Raw genomic sequence first — 8910 nt, forward strand, 5'->3', positions numbered from 1 at the left:
CTGGCTCCTGGCCGTCAAGATAGTCCGCAAATTTTTTTGGGAGTTCCTGCAAAGAGATCGAGCGCCGATCGTTTGAAATTAAAGGTTTTTTAGAACATGCCCATAATTAATCACATGCATCATATATGTGGGAACGCGTACGTACCTTCTTGACCAAAGGGTCTTCATAGACGACGATGAAGAACTCCTCTATGATCAATGTCAGTGTTGACGGTGGTGGTGGCAATGATGATGATCCCCTTCCCCTTCCCCTTCCCCTTCCCCTTCCGGTCCGCGTCCGAGACGTGGAAGCCATGGCAATGGATCAAGTGTATGTGAACAAAGAAGAGAGAGGCAGAACCTATTGACACAAGGGATGGCCGTGTGGGTGTTTATAAGGGAGAGATGATCGTTGTAGGGGTTTACACAATAAAATAAGGAGGAGGTGAACGTTGGTGGGGGTTTACACAATAAATTAAGGAGGAGATGACCGTTGTGGGGGTTTACACAATAAATTAAGGAGGAGATGACCGTTGTGGGGGTATATATCTCAATAAAAAAAGTAATGCGGACTATCTTGACGGAAATGGAACTTCGTGATATAGTTTATCATTTTACCGTGGAAAGTAATGCCTAAAACAAATGGTAATTCGTGATAGTTTATCATTTACCGTAATGGCTACAACAAATCGTTGATGGTTTATCATTTTTTGCGTGAAAAGTAATGGCTAGAAGAAATGGGTGATGGTGTATCATTTTTTAAGTCAAAAGTAATGGCTACAACAAAATCGGTGATGATTTATCGTTTTTTGCGTGAAAAGTAATGGCTACAAGAAATGGGTGATGGTGTATCATTTTTTGCGTGAAAAGTAATGGCTACAACAAAATCGGTGATGGTTTATCGTTTTTTGCGTGAAAAGTAATGGCTACAAGAAAAGGGTGATGGTGTATCTTTTTTTGCGTCAAAAGTAATGGCTACAACAAAATCGGTGATGATTTATCGTTTTTTGCGTGAAAAGTAATGGGTACAAGAAATGGGTGATGATGTATCATTTTTTGCGTGAAAAGTAATGTCTACAATAAAATGGTGATGGTTTATCATTTTTTTGCGTGAAAAGTAATGGCTACAACAAAATCGGTGATGGTTTATCATTTTTTTTTGCGTGAAAAGTAATGGCTACAACAAAATCGGTGATGGTTTATCATTTTTTGCGTGAAAAGTAATACCTAAAAAGAGTTTATAATTTAGCTCGTGAAAAATAATGTAGAAAACCAAACTTTGCGTGAAGCTAATCGACGACAGAGAGAGCGAGGGTGGTGGCCCCGACCAGAGAGAGAGATAGGGGTTATCCTGCCCGTTAGATCATACGATCAACCTTCGGCGGGCACGATCCGCGTGACATGGGCTAGACCAATCAGGGCAATGTTGGGCGTCTGTGAGAGTTTGTGAAGGGAGAGGGCAAAACTGAGTAGTATCAAGAAACCAAGGGCAAGTGAGTAGTAAACAGACTAAGGGATTCAAATATGAGATTTAAAAAAATGGAAAATGCGTGTTTTGTACAATGAAACCCATCTTGGCCTACCTCAAACTATTTGCAATACAAATCTACATGAGTGTGAAAATTATGGCCTCATTCAGACAAAGTATGTTTTGGGGAAAGCTGTTTTGGGTAGGGCTTATTATGGAAAACCATGCACCTTCATAGCTACTAGATGATTTGAGAAGTGGCAATTTGTGGTGAAACTTGATTTATCTATGATTTATCTATGATTTGAGAAGTGGCAATTTGTGGTAAAGACTCAATGAGTAAGTGCCACTCTTTTTCGGAATTTTTTGCACATCAAATAACTCATTTAACTAGTTGATCCCATTTGTTGACTCTCTGTTGACCAGCCACTTGAGGGTAAAACTGAGTATATTGCACTAGCCAGTATTAGCACTCAAGGCGAAAACTGAGCACACAAAAAATGCTAGTATATGACTCGAGGGTATACCTGAGTATATCTAAATTTCCAGGGTTAGACCCGAGGACGCGTGTTGCGGTGCAGAAGTGGAAGACATGCCATTGTTGACGCGTGTCGCAGTGCAGACGTGCAAATAGTGGACGCGTAGGACGCGGGTCGCATTTAGGACGCGTAAGCCCCTCCCTCCCTTCCTCTGCACACAGTCGTCTCATTCTCGCTCACGCACGAAACCACCCCTCTCACGTCCCATCAAGTTCTCCAAATCGAAAAAACCCCAACTGCCGTACGCACGCTACCCTGCCGGCGATGGAGAAGAAGAATGCGCCGGCGGTCGTCGCCTCCGAGCCCGTCGCCGCCGAGCCCGTCGCCGCCGAGCGCGTCGCCTCCGAGGGCGGCGCATCCAAGCGCGGCGCCTCCGTGAACTGGGCCTCTCTCTCGACTGATGGACCACTTCACAAGATCGGCGAATGCTTACTGGCGAACGAGGAGTACGCCGACACCTACTCTGCTATGAGGCAAGTCTGTAGAAATTAGCGCTCAGGTTTGCCTGAGCCCGACGTGCACCTGGACGAATGGATCATGCTACACCACGCCCTTCCACGCATCGCTGAGTTCACCTTCCTCCAACTCGGCACATCACGCTACGTCACCATAGATCTATCGGAAGTTCATACAAGGTTCAAATTCCTCCATATCTACCTTTTTATTTTCAATCTTAAACATCTTAGTGCTGAATGTTATCTTCATCAATATATTTTAGATACTACTTCGTCGGCTTTTGCCGTGGCGTCATCGTGCTTGCCCAGAAGAACCCGCCGCACAAGATACGGCTTCTGAACCCACTCACAAAGAAATCGAACACTATGTTTGAGGCGCAGATGCCATCTGTTTTTCTGAAATCAGTCGCTGTTATCAAATCCCCGACTATGGTCTTCGTTGCCGCACATTACCCGCCGGAAATTGGTTGGGTCGATGAGAGCACTCCAACTAAGGATATAAATGAAGATTGGGGAGTAGGAAGATTTTCGATCAAGAACCATTGTCTGCGTTGCATTACCCCGTTCAATGGTGAACTGTATGCAGTAGCTGCGGACAATTTTGAGATCGGAAGAATAGTGTGCACCAATGTACAGTTGCAGCAGCGCGTGAGCACTGTCAAGATGGAGACACTAATTTAATTTCCAGAACTTGGACGTCAGAAGTTCTACCTTGTGAAGTCGGATGGTGATCTGCTGCTTGTGTTGTTGGTCAGCGAGGCTTTGGCGGGCAAACCATTGGTGTACCGTGTGGACACTCAGAGCCGCTCTCTCCATCCGGTCAATAACATTGGCAGTAATGCCTTCTTCATGAATTATATCCGGTGTATCTCCGTCGACACCAGAGTGTACCCGACACTTCGACCTGGCAGCATCTACTACACGGATTTGGGTTATATCAGAGAGTACTCTCATGATACAAAGGTCTGGGATGAGTGGCCACTACGTGTGGATAGAATAGGACTCTACGGTATGAGAAATGAACACAGGCCATACCGTTTGGAGGATGTATTGGCCTCACACTGCAGACGGAAGGAGTTCAATGCATATTTCCTTGGGGTAATGCATGGATGGGGGGAAGAAGAAATATATGAGGAGGAATGAAGAACAAATTCATTCATCCTGGGGTATCCTAATCTTCTTGTTGTCCATACATTGCGTGCGTCTTGTATATTTTTCAGCTTAGTTTGTCGTGAACATTAACAACGTTATTGGCTGCTTTTGGCTGCTCTTTGTCACGATTTATGTATTATACTTAGTTTTCTGATTATGCTGTTGAGAATTTATCATATACTAGCTTCTAGATTTGCTGCCATATTGGGCAAAAAACGAGGGCCAAAAGGCATAAATAACCCCAGAGATTTGCTACTAGATTTGCTGCCATATTGAAGAAAGACAAAAATAGAAGCTTCTCTAGATTTGATACTAATTTGGTGAAAAAGACAGAGAGAGAAAGAGGGGAAAAGGTGCTCTTAAAAATGCCAATTTGGGCCGAGAGAGACAAAACCCAGCTCCTGCTCACGTGCAACCAAACGCTTCTCGTCCTGTCCCACGCGGTCCCTTTCTACCAGCCCCACGCGACGTGGCCCCACAAGACGCGGCCCCACACGATGCGGCCCCACAGACGACGCGGCGCAACACGTCAGCACAGAACGTCCAAATAAACGGATTCCTTCCGTCTGAGCTCGTTCTGCGGGTTTCAAACATAGGCTTGGGGAAAACTGAGGAAAAACTAAGGGGCTGGGGAAAACTGAGTACAACTAACGACCCGAGGGCACGAAAATAGAAATCCCTAGAAGAAACCATAACAATAAACCTACCAATACTTGCTATATAGAAATCCATTCCAAGTTAAGAACCAACTAGTTCCTATTAGTGAAACTAAATGAATCTAATAGTTAACCCTAGAATTCCATAGCTTCTATTTATAGTAGCTCTTGTTCTTATTTATCTTGTTCTTCAAAAGTTATTCTTTTGAAGTATAATATAAGTAATCATCAACCATGTCCTGTAGAACTTAAAATGGACAACTATTCTTGATTTCTTATGCAATCACTATTCCTTTATGTGTATGCTTGTTATAATACCTTATATTACTTGTTTATGCTATTAATATCACTAACCCTAATAAGAACCTTGTTTGAGAACCATCCTAAAAGTGCAACCAACCCTAAAGAAATCTTTACAACTCATACATGCTAAATCATCGAGGTTAGGTTACGCTCGGGACGATTGCATCTCATACTATGCATTATAGCATTTTTGCCAGTTCTTTAAACATTATCCTTACCGGACAATGATGGTATTTCAGCATTTGGAGTTCTCACGTATCGAAGATTTTGCCTGCATAATCTTGCAGTCAAGAAAGGCAAGTTCATCGTTTGCTCATGTCATTTGATTATTTTTATCAAACTATATGCAAAGTACTATACTTATCACTCATGCATTGAAAAGCAAAATATTACTTTACAATTATGAATATGACTATGTGGTGGGCAATGGAACCATGGTATGTGTTTATTGGCGGAGGTTCCATTGCAAGGGTACTATTCATCTAGGACTAAGTACCAATGCCGTCCAGTGATTCTAGCGCCGTACATATCGCGTTGACCATAAGATCTATAATGGCTCTGGGGAAGTCAGTTGTATCTTTTCCCTCCTCCACGCCAACGGACTTGATAGAGCCTGGCTGGGTGTTGGAGATAACACTGCAGTAGGTTGGGAAATCCTTTAAAATCCCCATCCGTGTGGATGAGAGGCTCTACCGTCTATGAAGGATTGTCCGTAGTACACCGGGGGTAAAGCCGTATGATCGGGAGATGTCTACCGGGGGTGTACGGATGGACAAAAGGGTGGGTTTTCAGGGTCATGGAGAAGGCAGTGATTGGCTTGGACCTTACACCTAGCCCCGCACCAAGGAAGTGTGGACGGGAAAGATCACCCGGTTGGTATCAAGGATAAGTTCTCTTATGGGAAAAGTAACGCACCTCTACAGAGGATACTGAATTGTGATTGTCACTCCCTGTTCTGGGAAGGGAACTGCGAACACGGCAGGAAAGGAACTCCATGAAGTTCTAGTCAACCTGTGAAGACTGATGGGCATAGTTTTCAGAATAAAATAAACCTTTTGAAGAAATGTTTATGAAAACTTGCATTCGCCTATGACTTTCTGATCTGTGGCTGTAGCTAGTGCATGATACACCTATTTCCTAATATGAACTTGCTGAGTACGCTCGTACTCATCCCACTCTTAAATCCCCTGCTTAGCTATGGAGACACTGAAGGAGAAACTACCGTGGAACTCGAAGACGAAGGAGTCAACTGCAACAAGATGAAGAATACAATCAAAGAAGTCAATGGAGTCAACTTCTACATCAGCTAGAGTGGAAACTTAGGCTAGTAATAGAAGGGAACATTTCCCTAATCCTAGCACCTAAGTAGCTAGATGTCTATAGCAAGCCAAGTAGCTCTTATGCTAGAATTAGCAATAAGTTAGACTACGAGTCGTTCTTCTGGAGCTTTATTTGAAATTTTACCTCACTGTAAAGTAGGAGGCTGTGTTGATATTCTGTAAATAGCTTGTGTATCCTTCTATAGACATACCTTGGACTCACATATGTTTCTGTTGTACCACTCTGAGAGATGTAATATGAGTGGAACGGTGTTTCACTTGTGTTATGTCAACGACTTGTGTACTACACCATGCAGTGGTACGCTGGGTCACCACAGCTGGTATCAGAGCAAATGCTTTGACCCTAGGATTCAAACCCTTTAAAGGAGACCTATAGGTTTGGTAGTGTCTATAGGAAGTTGTCTTAGCCAAACTAACTATTCTTCTGACTTGAGATGGGTATTCACTTGAGAATAATCCTGACACACTTGAGTCAATTTTTCTTATCTATCTTTCTTAAGTAAAATTAGTTAGTTATCTTGCTTCATTCCAAATAATTAGAACACCATTGGAGCTTAAGATAATGGGTGGTAGTAGACCACAGTTGGTATACAATACATGGTAGTCCAAAGAGAGGATACAATCATAAGGAAGATATCCTATTGGAAGAAGTATACCAACGCAAGTTATGGTTAAGTAAGAGTCGTTTTAAATGTCAAATGACTGATGTTAAGTAATGTAGATAAGTAATATAAGGTAGTATAAATACCTATGATGAGTCAATCATGGGATGTAAGGAAGAGTGATAGGAGTTACATGAGTCTGCTTTCAATAATAAACTAGGTAATCATAGATGATTCACTTAAGAATCATGATGTGATGGAGTAGAATATCACAAGGGAGTTAACAGAAGTACGATGAGGAGTAGGATTTAAGGAATAGTTCGAAAGCTTAGGCCTTAAAATCCTGGGAACTATGCTAAGTATGCTCGAACCAAAGATGATAGTCGGAAGAAGGCTTTATTAGAGCATAGTTTATAGAGAAACTTGGAGTTATTGGTGGTAGATTTTAACAAACAGGTGTTTAGAGTAACCATGTTATAGTCACGAGAGATTATGTGAGGTTAGTTTTCAATTAAATGAAAGGTAAGTTAGTAGTCCCCAAGGAAATTAGGTCAACCACAACTATTCTGGACCAATTTGCTCAAGTTTATTTGATTGCAAGTGAGCAATCAAGGTAAATATTGAGATAAATAGTAGGAATCATATATATGTGCTAAGTATCACAGCCTAAACCTATCTTATGTGGTGTTATATACTACACATCTGAGCCTGATGTTTAGGGATGTCTTACCCAACTATTTTATTCAGGCATATAAGGATGTGTATTATAAGCACAAAGCTAAATCTTCTTGGATTTTATTGGATTTTCATTGTTTGACTAGATCCATACATGAAGTTTGACTTTGATATGCAAATGCATGTTGCAATATCAAGATCTTACTTGATGTTATAGGTCTAGAGAGTAAAGGTATTCGTGTGAGGAAGTGACGAAATTCTGAAGATTTTGAAGACAAGACGAAGGTTCACTAGCAGAAGGAAGTAAAGTTGTGAGAAACAACCACAACAATCTGAAGGAAGGACCAATCAAAGCTCACTTTTATCCTTAATTAAGGAGTATTTCAACATGGAAGTACTATGAAAGTGAGAAAAATAGTGAATATGGAGCAGTAAAAGTAGAGCCATATTTATTATGGAAGAAGGGAATGCAAGTGAAGTCACTTAAGATACTATTTTCATAGTGTCAACAAGTGGTTTTCTTGCAAAACAAACCCTATAAGAAGGAGAATGGACAAGTAAAGTAGCAGCTGGCATAATAAGACCGCAGCTGATATAGAATAGTCATGAAGAAGAAGTATTGAAAGTGAGGTAGATCTTAACTAAAACTCTAGAAGTATCCGCAGCTGGTAGGTAGATGTTGACTAGAACCATAACATAGCCACAGCTGGTATCCAATAAGCAACATCTGGTGCTAGATAGCTTGCAGCTAGCATCAAATAGTTCGCAGCTTGATCATTCTTTCACTCTAAAAGAAAGAGGGATTCCGCAGCTAGTATTTGATGTCTACGGGTGCTTCTATTCTTGTAGACAGTGTTGGGCCTCCAAGAGCAGAGGTTTGTAGAATAGCAGCAAGTTTCCCTTAAGTGGATCACCCAAGGTTTATCGAACTCAGGGAGGAAGAGGTCAAAGATATCCCTCTCAAGCAACCCTGCAATCACAAAGCAAGAAGTCTCTTGTGTCCCCAACACACCAAATACACTTGTCAGATGTATAGGTGCACTAGTTCGGCGAAGAGATATTGAAATACAAGTGGTATGGATGAATATGAGCAGTAGTAACGGCGCCAGAAAAGTGCCTGCTGGCGTGCAGTTGATGGTAGTAATATTGCAGGAAGTAAACATGCAGTAGAACAGTAAACAAGCGGTGTTTGCAGTATTGGAAACAAGGCCTAGGGATCATACTTTCACTAGTGGACACTCTCAACATTGATCACATAATAAATAAGTTCTCTTCCTTTGTGCTACATATACTCTTGTTTGATAATGAACACCATTCGTTGCGTAGGGCTACTAGAGCACCTCAATGCCGGAGTTAACAAGCTCCACAACATTCGATATTCATGTTTAAGTAACCTTAGAGCATAATAGATCTTTGCAATCTAAACCAAGTACTAACATAGCATACACACTGCCACCTTTACACTATGAAGGGGAAATAAATCACATCAATACTATCATAGTAATAATTAACTCCATAACCTACAAGAGATTATGATCATAACCTATGCCAAGTACTACACGATGCACACACTGTCACCATTACACCGTGAAGGAGGAATAGACTACTTTAATAACATCACAAGAGTAGCACATAGACTAATAGTGATACAAAGCTCATCATATGGATCTCAATCATGCAAAGCAATTCATGAGATCATTGTATTGGGGTACAGAGAGAGAGATTAACCACATAGCTACCG

Source organism: Lolium perenne, chromosome 2 (genome assembly GCF_019359855.2).
Source record: "Lolium perenne isolate Kyuss_39 chromosome 2, Kyuss_2.0, whole genome shotgun sequence".
NCBI classification, from domain to species: Eukaryota; Viridiplantae; Streptophyta; class Magnoliopsida; order Poales; family Poaceae; genus Lolium; species Lolium perenne.